The sequence below is a fragment of the Oncorhynchus tshawytscha genome, linkage group LG07, assembly GCF_018296145.1.
Source record: "Oncorhynchus tshawytscha isolate Ot180627B linkage group LG07, Otsh_v2.0, whole genome shotgun sequence".
Taxonomy (NCBI): Eukaryota; Metazoa; Chordata; class Actinopteri; order Salmoniformes; family Salmonidae; genus Oncorhynchus; species Oncorhynchus tshawytscha.
Genome location: NC_056435.1, coordinates 39,787 through 61,539, shown reverse-complemented (window position 1 = coordinate 61,539; position 21,753 = coordinate 39,787).

The following is a 21,753-nucleotide window of genomic DNA, read 5'->3' as shown; positions in this document are numbered from 1 at the left end:
GGGACATGCTGGACATGCTTGGGGACATGCTGGGGGACATGCTGGACATGCTGGACATGCTGGGGAACATGCTGGGGGACATGCCGGACATGCTGGGAGACATGCTGGACATGCTGGGGGACATGCTGGGGGATATGCTGGGGGACATGCTGGACATGCTGGGGGACATGCTGGACATGCTCGGGGACATGCTGGACATGCTGGGGGATATGCTGGACATGCTGGGGGACATGCTGGACATGCTGGGGGACATGCTGGACATGCTGGACATGCTGGGGGACATTCTGGACATGCTGGGGGACATGCTGGGGGACATGCTGGACATGCTGGGGGACATGCTGGACATGCTGGACATGCTGGGGGACAACTGGACATGCTGGACATGCTGGGGGACATGTTGGACATGCTGGACATGCTGGGGGACATGCTGGGGGACATACTGGACATGCTGGACATGCTGGGGGACATGCTGGGGACATGCTGGACATGCTGGGGGACATGCTGGACATGCTGGGGACATGCTGGACATGCTGGGGGACATGCTGACATGCTGGACATGCTGGACATGCTGGGGGACATGCTGGGGGACATGCTGGGGGACATGCTGGGGACATGCTGGACATGTTGGGGGAACGGTGTGATGGTGTTTGGGTACTTTGCTGGTGACTCTGTCTGTGATTTACTTATAATTCAACGGACACTGATAAGAGAATTATGTTCTCCAGGTACATCACCCAATTGAATTATTTTACTCTCAGTCTGCAAACCAGAATTTGTAAGATCCTGGTTGAATGAAACAGACGGAGGCCCAGCTAAATGGTCAAAAAGGTTTATTCACGGAACGTTCTGAAGTCAAGAATAGAAATCAATTCATTTTATACTGACTTCTCACGCCCACACATACACACAAACATACGCACACACATACAAACATACGCACACACATGTCCTGCTAAATTGTTAGGTTAGATTACTCGTTGGTTATTACTGCATTGTCGGAACTAGAAGCACAAGCATTTCGCTACACTCGCATTAACATCTGCTCACCATGTGTATGTGACAAATAAAATTTGATTTGATTTGATTTATTACGTGATTAAACTAATCATGTAAACATGAATTAACTAGGAAGTCTGGGCACCATGGAAAATGTTGAGATTTACAGTCATAATTTTCCGAATATAACTCTTCAGATATTTTAATATCTAATCAATTCCAGTCTATCAATTAGTTATTATTTCCTCCTCAGTTCTCATTACTGGGGCAGCAGGGTAGCCTAGCGGTTAGAGCGTTGTACTATTAACCGAAAGGTTGCAAGTTCGAATCCCCAAGCTGACAAGGTACAGATCTGTTGTTCTGCCCCTGAACAGGCAGTTAACCCACTGTTCCTAGGTTGTCATTGAAAATAAGAATTTGTTCTTAACTGACTTGCGTAGTAAGATAAAGGTAAAAAAAAAATTTCAACTGACGTCGCAAACCCTTGGATATCTGCACAAACTCTAGCCTAAATCATGAATCAGCGACATACAAATTGGCTTAATTATTTATTCACTAACTAACTAAATAATCACACAGAATTACATAACAAACAAACAGCAGATACTTGGGTCACCACATTATACAAAGAACATGTCCCTAGTGGACAAAGCCGATATGACGGCTTCAAAGACAAAGAAAAGGGGTGGGGACTGAGAAAGAGCGGGAAAGACTAAATGGATTCACTGCACTCAGATAATAATTATATCAATTGAAATGCTAATCCTTTGCACATGAACGGCCGCTCATTCCAGAATAATTGCAATGTATATATTAATGCCCTTATGTCATTGTTGTCTTCTCTGTTGGAATCGCTTGTCCGTCTGCTGGTGAGTCAGTTCATCAGAGAGTCTCTGGTTAACTTCCCCAGAAGTCACAATGTCCTTTGTGGTTGTAGCTTTCTCCGTGGCTCTGGATAGTGTCTATTGTAATGGATACGTCAGGCTTGTTCTTAGAATAGATGTTTCGGTTGTTGTCGGTATTCTCGTACTAGACTTACAGAATTTCTAGCTGCAGACTAGTAATTATACGTCTAAGATTTGTTCTTATTCTGTAGTGATCGATAGTCTCAGAGTTTAACCATTTCCAGCCGTGTAGCCAAAACTACAGCTGTATGATCTCCATGGCCTATAGAATTGTAGCCATTCCAACGTGGGGACTATGTCCCGGCATTCTTTGACTTCATGTATATTTTGCAGGAAGTTGGTTTTATACTCTGTGGAAGAAGGGGTGGTTCTATGATGCCTACGTAATGTCTGGGCTCACGGGGTGTGGCCACTGACTGACTAGTTAAAACTTTATAACTAAACAATTATCTTGTTTAGGAGGCCAACATGACATTACATCTTCTCACAAATAGTTACATATTCAATCATATATTTTACACAATATTCAGGTAGAAAACTAGTAACTGAGAAATGTACACTTCCAAAGCCACCTTAATTCTGTGCTACTGTACTTCCTGATATTGTGACACTCTGACCATTATTTGAGTTGTTTGTTTCTATCTTTTGCTTGGTCAGGGTGTGATATGAGTGGGCATTCTATGTTGCATGTCTAGTTAGTCTGTTTCTATGTGTTTTGGCCTGATATGGTTCTCAATCAGTGGCAGGTGTTTGTCGTTGTCTCTGATTGAGAACCATATTTAGGTAGCCTGTTTTGTATTGTGGTTCGTGGGTTATTGTCTATGTTATGTTGCTTGTTAGCATAGTGTTTCTTTAGCAGTCACTGTTTGTTTGTTTGTTTGTTTGTTTGTTTGTTTGTTTGTTTGTTTGTTTGTTTGTTTGTTTGTTTGTTTTAGTGTACTTCGTGTTTTTCGTCCATCCATTAAAGTATGCATTCACACCACGCTGCGCTTTGGTCTCCTCAATATGACGATCATGACAGATGTCACAAAATAAACAACTTCGACAGGATTGTTCTTTAAATACCCACGGACCATTCCCACATTCTCAAAAATCTAAATAATGTTTAGTTGTCCAATTTTGGGGATTAGGAGTTGAACAAAGAGAAGCTATTTGTTCCATAGGGGGAGAGAGTCTCTGACAGGAATTTATGACCTGTTGTAAAGTCATGAAGTTTGTGATGAGAGTGAGAGAGGGAGGGAGCCACGATATACACCCCAAAGGGCTACGTTGTGACAGGGAACTCCTTCAAGACTGTATATAAATTGTCCATATCTATTATGTTTGTTTATTATCCATCTGTATATTCTGTTAGTTTTATTAACACCATGTCACTCAGTCAAATTCCATGTATTTGGTGAATAAAGGTGATTCTGAGTCCCTTGAAGGAGTAGCGATTGCGGTACCATCCGGCTCACAGAAGACTCAGGATGGAGACTACCTGTCAGGCGAGCTGACAGCGATGACACACATTGTATTTTAGATATTATACTTCCTCGTAGTCAACATTTGCTAGAAATAGTCCTCTGTCCAGTGCTTTTTGAATATTCCAGGCTCCCTGACTGTCTAGGTTTTATTTGACTTTTATCAAGCTGGACAGAGTGAAGAGACTATAAATGTAGGTCCATTATCATTTCAACACAGTTTAGATTTGGTTTGAGTCATTTCCATGTCGTTTTTTTTCTCCAGAAGATAAAAATAAATATATTTTGTATTTATTAAGGATCCCCATTAGCCTCTTCCTGAGATCCTAACACATTAAGACACTTACATTACACATAAAACAACATATAAAACAGTACATCATATAACATTATTGCACCACTACATATCTACAATGCAAAATGTATAATACCACCGTACAACAATATTACAATGTACGTGTGTGTAGAGTGCGTGAGCTAGAGTTTGTGTGTGTGTGTCCATTTGTCTGTACCTGTGTGTGTGTGTGTGTGTGTGTGTGTGTGTGTGTGTGTCTCTGTACAGTCCCAGCTGTTCCATAAGGTTTATTTTTATCTGGTTTTCTTATTCTATTGCTTGAATCAGTTACCTGATGTGGAATAGAGTTCCGTGTAGTCATGACTCTATGTAGTAATGGGCGCCTCCCATAGTCTGTTTTGGAATAGGTCATTGCGAAGGTTTGCATCTGGGCCGGATTGAATGATATTATCAACAGGCAATGAATGATATTGTCACTATATATGACAGTTAGGATATCTCCTTACTGGTACCCCGGGGTGTAGCACATTCACACCATTAGTAAGTCTCAAATCATTTAAGTATGCATGACACTATGCATTTATTCCTTCTATCACTATTTTGTATTCATGGATGCCAAGAGAAGCCAGGCTTCCCCCACAATAAAAATAATGTCATCTCAAAGGAGAAAGCATCCTAGCGAGCAAAAGAGCGCCCTCTGTCTCTCTACGTGTAGGCCATCTATCTCATTCTGTCTGGTCCAAAGGAGTACGACATTGTTGCTGCCCGTAGCATTGAAGACAAGTGAAGCACAAAAAAAGTATAAAAAAGTATAAAACAATTAGCGTTGAGCTAAGCGAGCTCAACTATGAGTGGTCCTGGCCCACCAAAAAAAAGTGTCAAGCAAGGCCAGATTGGATTTTGGTTTACTCCTATCAAGTCCCATTGACAGCACACGTCATTGACGGAAAAACTTGAATTGTTGCTTCTCATTGTGTTGTTGTCCCCCGTTGGCTAGCTAACAAAAAAATGCCCTTTCCTAAATTAGCCATGGTTGGAGATAGTGATTTGGCCTTGTGCTTTTACTTAATTCTCTGTACTAGCCAATAAAGGAGATTCTGATCCAACCATTAATACATACATTGTTGTGCCCCTGGCCTGAGAGGATGGAAGTTCAATATGTAGCTACATTAACGTTAGATGTAGGAGGCTAATGTTTTAACTCGCTAATGTTGCCCACGAATGGAAACCAGGTAGCCTAGGCCAACAAAAAATTAAAGCATGTACTGTATGACAGAGTGATAGATAGCTTTCTCAACATGAAAGAGAGGAGGATGGAATTGGCGTTTCTCTACAAGTAACAGTTAGGGTGAGTCAACATGTTTTTCTACTTTTACTCACACAGAAATCAGAACCATTGGCAGCCACAACATATTTAGCTTACATTGATTGGATTAAATTGTTTTGGTATATTTTAGTTGACACTGTATTAGACTCAGCAGAGGTGATTTGATGATGTTCAAATGTTTAAGTTTTGCTGGAATAGTGGAGGCAGCTCCGTTTGACATTTTTAGACCTTTTTTCCCCCCAATTACGTGGTAGTCACAGTCTTATCTCATCGCTGCAACTACCATACGGACTCAGGAGAGGCGAAGGCCGAGACCGGTGCCTCCTCCGAAACACAACCCAGCCAAGCCGCACTGCTTCTTGACACAATGCCCACTTAACCCGGAAGCCAGCCACACCAATGTGTCGGAGGAAACACCGTACACCTGGCGACCGTGTCAGCGTGCACTGCACCCGGCCAGCCACACAAGGACATCCCTGCCGGCCAAATTGTGCTCCGCCACAGCCAGCTGCAACAGAGCCTGGACTCGAACCCCAGAATCTCTAGTGGTACCCGCAATATGCTTTGTGGACTTCATTGGACAGAGCTATACGGTTTTGTGATAAAACAAATGTGTGGTTGAGTTTATTCTGCCACTTTGTCTTATTGTCTCGGCCTTTATGCTTATATATCACGGTCGCAAGGACAATGAATTAACAGGTTATAGAGCAAACTAGCAATTATCACAACATATGTTGAAATGTGGCTTTCTTTTGCTGGGGGGGGGCAAATACAATTTTATTTTTGTTTTGACGCAGCCTCTGTGTCTACCTTCAACTGCCATGCGGTGGAGCCAAACTCTTCCTCTGAAGGGGGATTTATTATGGCAGTGGAACAGTCCATCTATACTTCACCAGTCTTCCTCATTAATGTGCAGATAAATAGAGATGTTTATGAAAAGCATTTTAGCATATTCACTTTCCCTTATGTATGTCTAATTTCAATAATTCCAGGTTCATTTGTTTCATAAGGCTAATTTAGGGGTACATTCTTAGAGAACTGCTAAACATTTTGCCCACTATAATTATTAAAAACAGTTCAGACTTTGAGCCTTCATTAGGAACATGCACCTTGGCTGGACTGCAAATAGCGACAGACTGAATGCTTCTATTTTGCATAAGTCGGTTAGAAACTAGAAACTATTCTACGTTTTAAAGTTAATTGAAATGTGGAAACAACGTTGAATCAAAACACATTCATTTCACATGTGAAGTGTTCCACAAACACTTGTTTTCACATGAAAATCATGTTTTCACATGTGAGTTGTTCTATAGATTCATGTATACATGACATCACATTCAAGCCAGATAGATGTCTCCCCCCGCCCCCCTCCATCTGATTTAAACAGAAACAACAGGGGAGGCATGCGGGAGAACACAACATCACAATAAAGAATACATACTCTGGGTGTTGGAAAATACAAGGCCTTTAAAACACAACAGTCTGTTACCACAGCAACGGCTCAGCTGGAAGCTGACTGGATCCAGGGTCATCAACCAGGGGGTAAGAGTTTGTGGACAGGGGATGTCGAGATTCTCCAGCTCCTATCCTGATCCAAGCTCTGAATCATCCCACAGCTAGTTTGCTAAACTTTGTGGGAGCTCAGCTTCCAGCCTTAAGTTGGATTTGCTAAAGCTGTTGGGAGAACCAGAGAGAGTGTGTTTTTGAGTGAATGTTGATAAATAAATGTTGGCTGGCGTTCGGCCCTTCAGTGTGTGTGTGTGTGAGGTGATTCATCTAGGACAATTTTGACCTTGAAAGGAAAACAATGAATGTCTCCCACTGAGATAAATGTTGGCTGGCGTTCTGCCCTTCAGTCTTTGTTCTGGATTCCTCGGCTGTTTCTCAAATACCCTTTCAGCAAGTTATGTGGGGAGTCAATGAGACTAACTATACTCTGACTATGGCCACATGAGTAGAACTGTCAGGATATTATTCACGTGTTTGAGGAATCTGTGTGATTTGGATCGACCACATTGTTTGTATCTACCTCTGGATGAGAAGCCTGAATCCTGTCCCTTCCGCCTCCCCTCCCCTCCTCTCCTGTGCTGTCAACGCTTGGCTCTGGTCTCCATTACAGCCCTTGAATGTATCAGCTTCAGCTAATATTAGAATAAGAAAAACAACAAAGGAAAGGAAAATAAAATAAGCCTTTGTTTCTTTCAGGGGGCTCGTCAGTCTGACCCAAAAGTTTAGCACATTTCGTGACGTGCCTAGGAACCTCGCCATGTGCCGGGGGCTGTGACCTCACGTGGGCCTGCCGATCTAAGGCATGTGTGGCGAAGGTTTTGGGATCCACACCCCCTACTGTTTCACGGGATACACCCGAGCACAAAAAAAGGCGGGAGGGAAAGTAGAGAGTGATTCCCCGGCTATGCCGGCATTCTGACAGCTCTTGCTCCTTCACGCTTCTTCTCCCTCCATAGTATCTGTTCAGTGTCATTCAGTGAGATGGGTGTTGTGAGCATGGAGGCAAGGAGTGGCCAAGGCTCTTCCTGATGGTTGCAGTCTGCCCTTCCTCTGAGAAACAGGATGTGTGGAGTGATCTAGTGTAGTGTGTAACATTATTGTAGATATCTTATATCTCAAACAACATTTTTACCTGACAGCAGAATCACTCCGTGCCAATGTGCACATCCTACATTATATTGGCAATGAGTAGTGAACAGGCTTTAACTTGTGTCACGTAGCTTTCTATATCACAGTTTGTTTTTCACATTCACACATCTACTAAGAACACATCAACAGCAGTACCATGAACAACAACATTTTGTCTAAAGGTAGATGGATTGGACTCCCTAAGGCCTGATTCGATGAACATGCCCTCCTGTGTTCTGAGGATGCCGTTGTCCAGGCTGTTCTCATAGACTAGACGTAACATAGTAAACAGAAATCTGGGACACTCAAATTAGAAATATATGTTATATTTGGTATGTTTACATAAGACTGGATGGCAAAAACCTGTACGAATCTCATCACGGACAACTTTATTTTAGCTAATTAGCAACTTCACAACTAATTATTACTTTGCAGCTACTTTGCAGCTATATAGCTTTTTAGCTAACCCTTCCCCTAACCTTAAGCCTTTAACCTAACTCTTAACCTTAACCCTATTATATAACCCCTAATCCTAACCCCTAGCCTAGCTAACGTTAGCCACCTAGCTAACGTTAACCACAACAAATTGCAATTTGTAACAGCATAAAAATTGTAATTCGTAACATATCATACAAATTGTAATTTGTAACATATCATGCAAATTGTAATTTGTATCATATCCTACAAAATGGATGATGGACATCCACAAATGAATACATATCATACCAAACGTAACATATCATACTAATTTGAGTGTCCAGGATTTTCATTTACTATGTTATATCTCCCCCTCAGTCCAGGTTGCAGGCCTTTGTCAATTTGTTCCTATTGGACATATCCCAAGACCAGTGACGAATAGCATCTGTGGAAGAAATATGACTGGCTTTAAGGGTAGAGAGAGAGAGAGAGAGAGATCATGTGATTAGTGATATCTACCATGCCAACTTGTTTCTTACTGTAGTTCTGAGCTTGTAGCTTCTCTCTCTCTCTCTAGCTCCCCCCTCTCTCTCTCTCTCTCCCTCTCTCTCTCTCTCTCTCTCTCTCTCTCTCTCTCTCCTCTTCTCTCGCTGAGCTGCAGACCCACTGCCCATCAGCAACGTCTATCTATTTCTCTAATGGAAAAGGTGACTCCTCTGAACAGAGAGAACAGAGCCACAGGGGTTCTGCTCTTGCCCTTCTCAGTAAAGAGAATCATCTCCATTACAAAATGGTCTGTGATGATTTAAAACCAGCCCAGGGTGGAAACATTAGAGAATAATGCTTCTGATGATGAGGATCCCGGCCTCTGCCTGTTTTCATATGTCAGCTTTTATTTAAAGCCATTGTGGGGTTTAATTGTGAGCCATTGAGGAGGATTGATGGGTGCTGCATTAGTAATCCTTTCCCAGTTCATACCTGAAGATGCCAAGGACTGGGAAAATAGCAGTAGAAATTACATCACACATGGTTTCATGAAATTGAAGAAATAAAGAAGAAATGCCAAGAAATAAAATGCTAAGTGTAAACTAATCCATTATTAATTGCTGTTGTTGTGGCTTGGAAATCTCGTTTGTACCAAGAGATACATTGATATTTCATCAAGCACCTGTGCACACTTTTATGGTTAAAGTGTACAGCTATTTCCAACCATTTATTAACATACAACATCACCAGTTTGCAATAAAAGGGAAGGGAGAGGACACATGAATAGTCTGGTCTGCTGTCTTCTTTGCGAACATGGAAGAACTTGAGTGTTAGTTAGCATGTTAAAGAACAGCGGAATGGCTGATAGAATATTCCTGTGGTGTTATGGACCATATGGAGGCATGTCCTGTTTTCAGTCTGAACTGGGGTTTACCATCAAAGTGGTCATAGTCATTTTAATACGTCTGAGTGCATTCTATAAGATTTCTCCCCTATGAAGACCCTGCTGTGTTGGAAGTGGTGCGGGGCTCACCACAGACACAGGCTAATAGGACCATGATGTGCCCCTGATCCTTACTGCTATATTGAAGCTGTCCCCCGTCCTGTTACCCGACCACGCTATGCTGCTGAGGGGAGGGAGAGAGACCCGGAAACAGCAGTCAGACCTGTGGAATCTCACAGAGGAACTGAAGCTCATAAACATGCCCCCTCCACCTCCCCTCCTCTCCCATCACTGGCTCTTGGTAAAGAATTGGAACACTCAGTGAGGGTCTGCGTATCATTCTGCCCTCCTGTGTAGCTCAGTTGGTAGCCATGGTGCTTTCAGTGCCAGGGTTGTAGGTTCGATTCCCATAGGGGACCAGTACACAGAAAAGTATGAAAATGTATGCACTCACTACTGTACGTTGCTCTAGAGAAGAGCATATGCTGAATGACTCAAATTATATTTGACTCTGCTGCAGACTCAAGTACCTTTCTGGAAGGTGTTCTCTTCTCATCCACACCCTCTGTGATGTCAGGTCACCACTCTGGCGGCAGTCAACATCAACTACCTGTGAAGAGGCTAATTGAAAAGATGCCTCCCTTTTATTGTCCTGCAGGACTCATGCTGAGCTGAGCTGAACTGGGTTTAAGAAAAAGCCCTTGTGAAGTGATTGATATTGTGCGGATGATGACTCAACTCGTAAATTAGCTCTCCCCTTGAATCTGGTCTCCTCTCTTCTCTGTGTCTTTTAAAGAGAGGAATTCCTGGGTATTTGGCAAACTAGCAGCTAGCGTTAAATCACAAAGATGGATGACTGCCTGGCCAGTCTGATTTTTCCTTGCCTGTGTTTTCACTTCAGGCATGTGTCAACAAAAGCAGCAATGCAAAAGACTTCCCTTTGATTCGGGAGGCTGGCAAGCAGTGTGTTGCCATAGCGATAGTAGATCGTGGAGTATCTGAGGCTATTGTCACATAGCAGTATAATCTATACCACAGGAGGTTGGTGGCACCTTAATTGGGAGAACGGGCTTGTGGTAATGGTGGGAGTGGAATAGGTGGAATGGTATGAAATACATCAAACACATTGTTTCCATGGTTTCCATGTGTTTGATGTCATTCCATTTGCTCTGTTCCGGTCATTATTATGAGCCGTTCTCCCCTCAGCAGCCTCCTGTGATCTATACATTCTGTATCAGCTGGCTGGGAACTACGGCATTAAACTATACACAGTATCTTTGTGTTTCATCGACACACTTCATTTCAGTTAGTTAAAACCACTTCTGGTCTCTACAACTGGTTTGTGCTTTAATGACTTTCCTTTTCAGCTACAGCCATCTCTCCATGCTGACCTCAGAGCCATATAAACACTCAACTGGTGGACCTGTGATATGGTCTGAACTATACAGTATGTGCGTGATCTAACAACATAACCACTCCTACAGCAGAGCATGGGCTATAGTGAGGATATCTTGAGTTAGCTAGTAAATGTGGTGGAGCTGGAACAGCTTGAGTGGACAGGTGAGTTCTCCATTCTGATCAAACTGAAATAGAAGTGTTTCTCTTTCCAGAGTCTAAGGTTATCAAGTTTCATAGGACTCTAGTATTCAAAGGACTTTATGAGAATGCTCCCCTGGTATAGGATTTCTGTCAGTCAAACATGGGGCAGACACACGACAGCTTTTTCAGCCACCTCAATAGAGTAGAGAAATCACCTCTGAAGTGAGACAGCTGGAATAGTGATTACATTTACAGAATGTTGTGTGTGTGATTTTACGGAGAACATTGATGATTGATTCCTCATAATTAAGTTGTCACCAAAATATCACTCCAAAATACACCATAGCCCTACACCACAGTGTTGATGTCAAAACATGTGTTCTGGAAAATGAAACACTTTTTCTTTGAGGCCTGGTTGTGTGAGTGAGTGAGTGAGTGAGTGAGTGAGTGAGTGAGTGAGTGAGTGAGTGAGTGAGTTAGAGGTGGGGGTACTGCATTATGCTACAGGGCTGGATAAAGCAGTCAGCACCACAGACACATATGGTGTTTGTTTAGAGTGGGGAGGGAGCTTCCCTCAGCTTTGTTCTCCTTAAATACAGCTGAATGTCAGGTGATGTGTCGAGTCTCTAGAATGTTTCACTGTGAGAAGAGGAATGAAAAGGCAGTGATCATGTGTGATTAGGGGAGTGTGAACTGACTATCCATGCCTTTGATTCTCAGAATTCTATATTTCTATGACATCATCACAAACACACACATTGATAAGGCCTTTAGGGGTGCTAGTCATCACAAACATACACTGTTGACAACTTTTTAGGGTCCTATACAGATTTTTTAAATATTTTTTTTACCCCATTTTTTCTACCCAATTTCGTGGTATCCAATTGGTAGTTACAGTCTTGTCTCATCGCTGCAACTCCCGTATGCTCTTGGGAGAGGCCCAACCAAGCCGCACTGCTTCTTGACACAATGCCCATCCAACCTGGAAGCCTATGCAGTTGCACAGTAACCAGGTTTACGGGTGATGCCATCAAAGTCACAAGCATTGTTGTTGCACTTACAGATTTGAATGCATTTCTTCAACAAAACCTGCAGACGCTTCAGGACTGGCATTGAGAACTGTTGCTTTAGATCATGTACACTGAAAGCACAACGTCTGTCGTTGGCCACCATCCAAAAGACAGACAACAGGTGGAACTACTCTTTATGGCATTTTTGCTAGTTATTTATCCTCTGTGTGTCTAATGCCTTAAACTCATGATCAAGAGCATAATGTATTTAATAGCCATGAGCCATATGTAAGGTCTCTGCCACACTTCACTGGTGGTTCCAATAACCATGTTTATGGTGCCTGGAACTGAGAGTTGTTTTATAGCCATTATACTGCTGATCTGGACTTAGAGTATCTCTATAATAGTTGTGATGTAGATGCCAAGCACTCATAGATTTATTTTAATGTTATTTTTTATTTCACCTTTATTTAACCAGGTAGGCCAGTTGAGAACAAGTTCTCATTAACAACTGCGACCTGGCCAAGATAAAGCAAAGCAGTGTGACACAGACAACAACACAGAGTTACACATGGATTAAACAAACATACAGTCAATAACACAATAGAAAAATCTATATGCAGTGTGTGCAAATGAGGTAAGACAAGGGAGGTACAGCAATAAATAGGTAATGGTGGCGAAATAATTTCAATTGAGCAATTAAACACTGGAGTGATAGATGTGCAGAAGATGAATGCGCAAGTAGAGATACTGGGGTGCAAAGGTATGCAACCATATTACATAGAACCGTATGCAACCATATAGATATGCAACCATATTACGTAGACATTATTCCGGGTGTCACGTTCTGACCATAGTTCTTTTGTGTTTTCTTTGTTTTAGTGTTGGTCAGGATGTGAGCTGAGTGGGCATTCTATGTTGTGAGTCTAGTTTTCCCGTTTCTATGTTTGGCCTGATATGGTTCTCAATCAGAGGCAGGTGTTAGTCATTGTCTCTTATTGGGAACCAAATTTAGGTAGCCTGTTTTGTGTTGGGTTTTTGTGAGTGGTTGTTTTCTGTCTTTGTGTGTCTGCACCAGACAGAACTGTTTCGGTTTTGCCACATTTGTTATTTTGTAGTGTTCACGTTTATCGTCTATATTAAACATGATGAACACTAACCACGCTGTGCTTTGGTCCTCTCCTTCATCCACAGAAGAAACACGTTACATCGGGGTAACTGCAAAATGATATTACACTAGTTTTGAGGTACTGTAACACTGCAATTACTGCTGCTAATTCTGTTTTCAGACCATGTAAAGACTTTCAGATGCCTTGTAAACGTCAGATGTCAGATGCGTTGGTCTTCTTTGACAGTGGGAATCAAGTTGTTCATTTACTACTCTATCAACCTAAGACCCACTGTATCTTTTCTTCAGTTTTTCCTCTTGGAGATGTGGTCAGCACCAGCCTGTGCTTCCCCCGCTGGGTTGAACAGGAGGTTACTCCGCCCGCAGAGGTTCGTTTCTACACCCGTTTAGCGTGGGAGTCGAGAGGTCGGGGACTTTTCTTGGAGAAAACATGTTTTGGTTGTGACGGACCACTGGAGCAGCAGATCTTGGAACAGTCAGGAGAGGATTAGCAGTGCTCTGTCTGTAGAAATAATCTAAACATCAAATATCATTTTCATAATTGCTCACAGCTGCGATGGTTGAAATAGCTGAGGGGTTACTGCATCGTGACATGATGACGGCAGACAGACGTCTCTCTCTCTGATGTGTTCAGAGAATCCTTGTAATTATACCACAGGTTGGTTTATGTCCGGTTTCTGTATTTTACTGCTCTGCTCTTTGGTTTTCTGTCTGAACTGGTTTAGGTCTTTTGTTCAGACGAGACACACATGAGTGTCCAGAGTGTCTCAATGATCAAATTCGAACAAGGCTGTTATTTGTATGATATCCGGCTCGGAAGGAACATTCTAGCTGAGAGGAGATAAGTGTTTCCCACACTCATTTTTCGAACAAACAGCAGTTAGACTGAAAGGTGTTGCACTCAATTATACTCTCTATCACTGCCATTGAAGTTGAACAAACATTTAAAAAAATATGGATTTAAGAATTTGCTACGATCCTTGCACTTAGTGTGCAGTAATCAAGTTAACTTTTTTTTGTTCAAACGCTCCACTTAGGTGACTTCCTGTGTCTGCTAAGTAATTTACTATTGCTACTCACTCTGGGTGAATTAAACCTTTGTTTGAGTTTGTTTCCTGAAATGCGCCATTCCCATGATTTGTCCATCACATTGAGCTTAAGCCCTCTTCAGCACACAATGACTGTGGAAACAGATTCCTTCTCCTCAAAGAAAAAGAAAACATTCTGACAAGTGATGGTGTTTAATTTCCTGGCGTCCTCCGGGGGCCTACACCCCAGCCAAGTTATGCTCTCACGAGGAATTGCTTCAACTCACAATTTTATATATATATATATATATACATTCTTATCAGTGTGTAAGACAGTCATGTCAAAATACATTTTTATTGGAGTCTCAGAGCAGAGTAGCGATTGAGTCTCTAAAGTTTTACAGCTTGAGCTTTGTCAATCTTTAGGGTCTTTGAGGCATATTCACAGGATATACTCAACCTTTAAGATATACTGTATAAGTAGAGTTCCTGGAATGTACTGTATGTATTCCTCTCTTGGACTACAGACCATGGACTACAGACCTAGGTCTACAAACCTTGGACTACAGACCCTACCATGTCTCAGAGGTTTAATATACGCTTTAATATACGGAAAAAAATCTAATTTGGCTGTCCCCATAGAGAGCCCTTTGAAGAACCCTTTTTGGTTCCAGGTAGAACACTTTTGGGTTCCATCTAGAACCCTCTGTGTAAAGAGTTCTACCTGGAACCAAAAAGGGTTCTTCTATGGGGTCAGCCAATGAACCCTTTTGGAACAAGAGTAGTCTTAATGATTTCAGTACTGTTTGGAATCACTGTTTCTACCTCCCCAAGGCTCTTGCTAATAACTCTTGTTTCTGTGTGGCTCATTTAAGATCTGGTTTGGCAGCGGACCGGTCCATTGTTGTGACTCGAGGGTTGGAGAAAACTTGTTTACAGGTGGTTTGGACTGACTCAACCACTCTCTCCCCCCGGTGCTCCAGGTCTTTCTCTGTGAGGTTCTGCGCCATTTTCCAGGCTGTTCAGGAGATTTACGAGCGGGTTCCATTTCTACCTCTCCGTTTCTAGACATTTGAATAGGGCCTATATTATCTTATTTTTATGCCAGGGGTCCCAATGGCTCTTGGGTTACACTTGTACTCTTTACCAGGAAACTGGCTTCCTGTTACCTGGCAACTGGCTTCCTGTTACCTGGCAACTGGCTTCCTGTTACCTGGCAACTGGCTTCCTGTTACCTGGCAACTGGCTTCCTGTTACCTGGCAACTGGCCTAGCTACCTCTCCACCAATGAGTGTCTGAAAGAAGGAGACCTATTTTACGAGGGCGGTGGAGGGATCTGGAAGTATGCGTTTGTTTTTAGGAATAGTCCCCCGGGCAAGCAGTCCACCGCACGGTTCCAAGATCCCAGTGTGTCGACAGATCGTTTATCAGGACGTTCGCTGAAGAGGGTGGTATTTCACTCCTCAATTGCAACAGGAGCATCATCCTCCCTTCGTCTGCTGGGTTTTAATGCGCGGTCTAGTCGTCAAACTTCTCCCGATGACTTTGAGTAGGCCTCACGGGAGGCTGCAGGGAATTTTATTGAGGCCGACCGTGGGGAGGAGAGGAGGAGAAAAGAAGAGGAGAAGTAAAGAGAGCAAAGCAGAGGACAGGACAGGAGAAGAGACTGAGGAGAGGAGAAGAGAAGAGAGGAGACTGAGGGGAGAGGAAAGGAAAGGAGGGAGGGAGAGGAGAAAGGACAGAGGAGAGGAGAGAAGACTGAGAGAAGACTGCAAGGGGAGGAGAGGAAAGAGGTGACGGAGAGGAGACAGAGGAGAGAGCAGAGGAGGGAGGCTGAGACAGCAGTAAGTCCATGCCAGTCTCTCTCTCTGAGCTCACAACATTAGATCATCGCTCATCTCAACCACGAACCTAAACACAGCCACAGTAGTCTCTGTCAGACACAGAGCCATTTTAGGATGTTCCAGTGGTGATTCTGTGGTACCGTCTTTCATCTTGTTGATCCTCAGCTGCTCTGCTACTGGAGTTTGATACACTCAAAGACACATTGATGTGGTGAGGCCCATCAATGTTATGCTACAGTTATACCAAAGATGAGTTGCTGTGGTAAGCCAGACGTCCTTGTGGTAGAGGCAGTTAGCCCTTACTGACGGTGAAATGGGTGAACTCACCATACAAGGGAAGAGAATACACCAAATGTCCCTTTTCCCACAAATGAAGATACTGTTGAGTTGTCCAATTGGTTTGTTTACAGTCTGAGGCAGAATTATCAACCCTATCAATGACATATAGGAATATTTCTGTCATTTCTATTCTGTCATTTTCTATCTCTGGTACTTCTGCGCAATTATTTGCCATGCAGTGTTGTCGTAATGTATTTAAGTCTTATTGGCGACAGAGTGGAAATCGGTTGTGACAAGAGCCAAAAAGAATCTGCCCACTCCATCAAGCAATGGGGACAGCAACACAGGGCATTCACGGGACCTCATGGAACCATGGACCACACCTGCAGAAACTGGACAACAGGGGGAAGCAGAGGAGATACCTATCATAGACTTCTCCCAGCTGACGCTTGACATGCCACCTACGCCGCCTCAAGTGGTAGAAACAACCAGCTGGTATCATTAAGTAGAATCAGCCAACAGTAACACGGAAGCAGCAGAATGGGAGTTAGTAGTGCATGACCTAGATTTAGAATAAGAAGCTTCCATTTAGACACAGGTCTAAGATGACGTAATAAGCGACCTATAGTGCCGGAGTAAGCAGTCTACAGTGCCGGTGTAAGCAATCTACAGTGCCGGTGTAAGCAATCTACAGTGCCGGTGTAAGCAGCCGGTGTAAGCAATCTACAGTGCCGGTGTAAGCAGTCTACAGTGCCGGTGTAAGCAGCCGGTGTAAGCAATCTACAGTGCGGTGTAACGGTGTAAGCAATCTACAGAGCCCCTGTAAGCACTACAGTGTGTAAGCAATCTACAGTGCCGGTGTATCTACAGTGCCGGTGTTAGCAGCCGGTGTAAGCAATCTACAGTGCCGGTGTTAGCAGCCGGTGTAAGCACTCTACAGTGCCGGTGTAAGTAGCCGGTGTAAGCAATCTACAGTGCCGGTGTAAGCAGCCGGTGTCAATCTACAGAGCCGGTGTAAGCAATCTACAGTGCCGGTGTAAGCAGCCGGTGTAAGCAGCCGGTGTAAGCAGTCTACAGGTGCAGTGTCAGTGTGAAAGTGTGGTTTAGCCACAGCTCCAGAAACTTGCGAACTTCCCCTGTAAAAAGGTATATAAAGAGAACAGAGATCATAAGAGAGGCATGATCCTCACTGACATATGAGACAGACTTCATATGGAGAATCATCATAGGTAAATTTACTATTGCACTATACGCTTTTTGTTAGACTAGAACAATATTTGAGAACTGGATCATTTTGCCTAAGTACTTATTGGATCACTATCTGAAGCTACCTGGTTGAACTTTGTGAACCCGAAACTGAGTCTCTGAAACACAGGGGTCTAGACACCTCTTGATCACAGACAAAGCGGCAGTCACACAGTGAGACATCAGGTACAGATGTGATTAGCAATACAAGGACACAGCCAAGTACCGGTTACAATATATTGAGTCCATACACAGAGTTGGAAGTGTATTAAGATATTGGAATTCGGAATCTAGCGTTAGTGCTGTGAGAATACCAATTACAGGAAAGTGACCAAGGGGCTGAGCATTTAAGGTAATTGAACTATTTTTGCTATTTAGTCAATATTGTTAGAAGTGTTAACGCATTTAAAGTTTTGCAATATTATCTGGCATAGCTTAAAGCATTAAGGATTGATTGAGCATTATTGATGTATTGGGAAACTGTATAACCATTGAATTGTAATAATGTGCATAAGACAAAAAACAGAGTGACTAAATAAAAGCTTGAAACTTTGACAACTAGGCCAGATTAACGATCTGGAGAGCAAACGCCTTTGACTCTCTCACTGAACAGAAAGTGACCCTGGTTATAGGTTAAAGTGATTGCACTAAAGAATGTTTCATTGTGTGGACAATAATATACTCTTAGGAGAGTCAAAACATATACCAATACTAGTTTCCAAGTGACTACTAGCTGACGAGCATAATAACTAATAGAAGAAGTTATTAGGTATTGATATATACATAGGTAAAGAAACTTGAAAGTAAGGAAATATAGGAGGAATGCATAACACTGAGAATATTTAAATAGGAGTATATCTATCTAAGACCTCATACTAGACCGGAAAATAAGGGAGTGACAACGTGAACGAAAGAACAAACCCAACTCACGCGAAGGGCCATTACGAATAAATAGAAGGGTTGGTAGGGCTGCACGGCTAGGCCCTTGTTACAACAAAGTAACTAAAAGAGGCTTTTGCTGCAGGTATTGGGCAAAAGTCAGCACCGTGACACGGTAATGATTTACAGCAGGCCTGGGCAAAGAGCCCTCGACCTGATTCAATACGGCCAGCAGAATCATGCTCAGATCACATAAAGATTTTGTGATAGTAAAGTTTTGAAAAAAGTATTTGTTACACAAATTAAAAGCCCAATGAATACTCGTCTTTGTGTAACGATTTAACTCCCACCGCTTGGGGGACATTTATTTTGAAGGCACGTATAAATAACAACTGCATGAGGACAGACAGTGACGGACACACACGTCACAGTTACAAATAGTAGCCAGCTAGAAATTGCGCAAAAATGAGTTCTTCAAAGATTTCAAAGAAAAGGAAAGTAGACAATGAATGTAGTGTGTTCCAGCGAGAGTGGACATTGAAATATGTCTTTATTGAGGTATCAGGGAAAGCTGTGTCCTTAGTGTGCAAAGAGAGCATGGTTGTCTTGAAAGACTACAACTTGTCCCTACACTCTAGATGAAGCATGCAGAGAAATATAGGAATATGTCTTCTGGGCAGAGGGCAAGTGCAAAAGTTGCTTTCTTAGTTGCAAAAGCAGCAAGGACTTTTCACAAAACTGCATTCAGCAAACAATTGCAAGAGCTAGCTATTTACTGTCCCACAAAATTGCTAAATTGCTATGTACTCACCCCATTCGCTGAGGGTGAATTCATTAAAGAATTCTTAATTTACACTGCAGCAATACTTTGCCCCGACAAGAAAGAGCTGTTTGAAAATGTTTCCCTGTCAAGACGAAGAGTGACATGCCTTGTTGAGGACATCGCAGAAAATATGGAACAACAGTTGAAAGACAAGGTACAGGATTTCACCTATTTCTCCTTGGCCCTGGATGAGAGCAGTGATGCATGTGAGCAGTGATGCATGTGAAGAGCACAACCACAGGGAAAGATTTATTGGAGGAGATTAATAAGTGTGTGGCAAAGCTGGGACTGAGTTTTGAAAGTTATCCAGTGTGACTGCTGATGGGTGCCCCCCTTTTGAAAAGGAGACAAGATCAAGTAGCTGAGCTGAACCCAGATCAGAAAATAATGTTCCTGCATTGCATTATTCATCAGAAGGTGCTCTGTCAATGTGTTCTGAAAATGAGCCATGTTGTGGATACAGTCACTAAAGTGGTACACTTCATAAGAGCAAAATCTTTAAACCAGTTTGTCTCACTGTTGGAAGAGACATTCGGGTCATGCAGATCTCCCCTACCACACAAACGTGAGATGGCTGAGTTTGGGGAAGATGCTTAAAAAGGTGTGGGACCTGGAGTTGGAGATTGCTGAGTTTTTGCAAATTAAAGGAAAATATGTGGATTTCCCTCAACTGCAAGGTATTGAATGGTTGGCTGTTTGTGCCTTCACCGTGGACATCATGGCCCTCATGAATGAACTGAATTCCAAACTACAAGGGAAGGGCCTTTTTACACATCAGATGTACAGCCTTGTCAAAGCCTTCAAGGGAAAATGACTCCTCCTGACCCACCAAGTAGAAGACAACAATCTCACCCACCTTCTGATTCAACTAGTCTGTTCCTTATCAGATGACAACAATCTCACCCACCTTCCTACACTACTAGTCTGTTCCCTATCAGATGACCTTCTGACACTACTAGTCTGTTCCTTATCAGATGACAACAATCTCACCCACCTTCCTACACTACTAGTCTGTTCCCTATCAGATGACCTTCTGACACTACTAGTCTGTTCCTTATCAGATGACAACAATCTCACCCACCTTCCTACACTACTAGTCTGTCCCCTATCAGATGACCTTCTGACACTACTAGTCTGTTCCCTATCAGATGACCTTCTGACACTACTAGTCTGTTCCCTATCAGATGACAACAATCTCACCCACCTTCCTACACTACTAGTCTGTTCCTTATCAGATGACAACAATCTCACCCACCTTCCTACACTACTAGTCTGTTCCCTATCAGATGACAACAATCTCACCCACCTTCCTACACTACTAGTCTGTTCTCTATCAGATGACAACAATCTCACCCACCTTCCTACACTACTAGTCTGTTCCCTATCAGATGACAACAATCTCACCCACCTTCCTACACTACTAGTCTGTTCCCTATCAGATGACCTTCTGACACTACTAGTCTGTTCCCTATCAGATGACAACAATCTCACCCACCTTCCTACACTACTAGTCTGTTCCCTATCAGATGACAACAATCTCACCCACCTTCTGACACTACTAGTCTGTTCCCTATCAGATGACCTTCTGACACTACTAGTCTGTTCCCTATCAGATGACAACAATCTCACCCACCTTCCGACACTACTAGTCTGTTCCCTGTCAGATGACCTTCTGACACTACTAGTCTGTTCCCTATCAGATGACAACAATCTCACCCACCTTCCTACACTACTAGTCTGTTCCCTATCAGATGACAACAAATCTCACCCACCTTCTGACACTACTAGTCTGTTCCCTATCAGATGACCTTCTGACACTACTAGTCTGTTCCCTATCAGATGACAACAATCTCACCCACCTTCCTACACTACTAGTCTGTTCCCTATCAGATGACAACAATCTCACCCACCTTCCTACACTACTAGTCTGTTCTCTATCAGATGACCTTCTGACACTACTAGTCTGTTCCCTATCAGATGACAACAATCTCACCCACCTTCCTACACTACTAGTCTGTTCCCTATCAGATGACAACAATCTCACCCACCTTCCTACACTACTAGTCTGTTCCTATCAGATGACAACAATCTCACCCACCTTGACACTACTAGTCTGTTCCCTATCAGATGACCTTCTACACTACTAGTCTGTTCCCTATCAGATGACAACAATCTCACCCACCTTCCTACACTACTAGTCTGTTCCCTATCAGATGACAACAATCTCACCCACCTTCCTACACTACTAGTCTGTTCCCTATCAGATGACAACAATCTGACCTTCTGACACTACTAGTCTGTTCCCTATCAGATGACAACAATCTCACCCACCTTCCTACACTACTAGTCTGTTCCCTATCAGATGACAACAATCTCACCCACCTTCCTACACTACTAGTCTGTTCTCTATCAGATGACCTTCTGACACTACTAGTCTGTTCCCTGTCAGATGACAACAATCTCATCCACCTTCCTACACTACTAGTCTGTCCCCTATCAGATGACAAC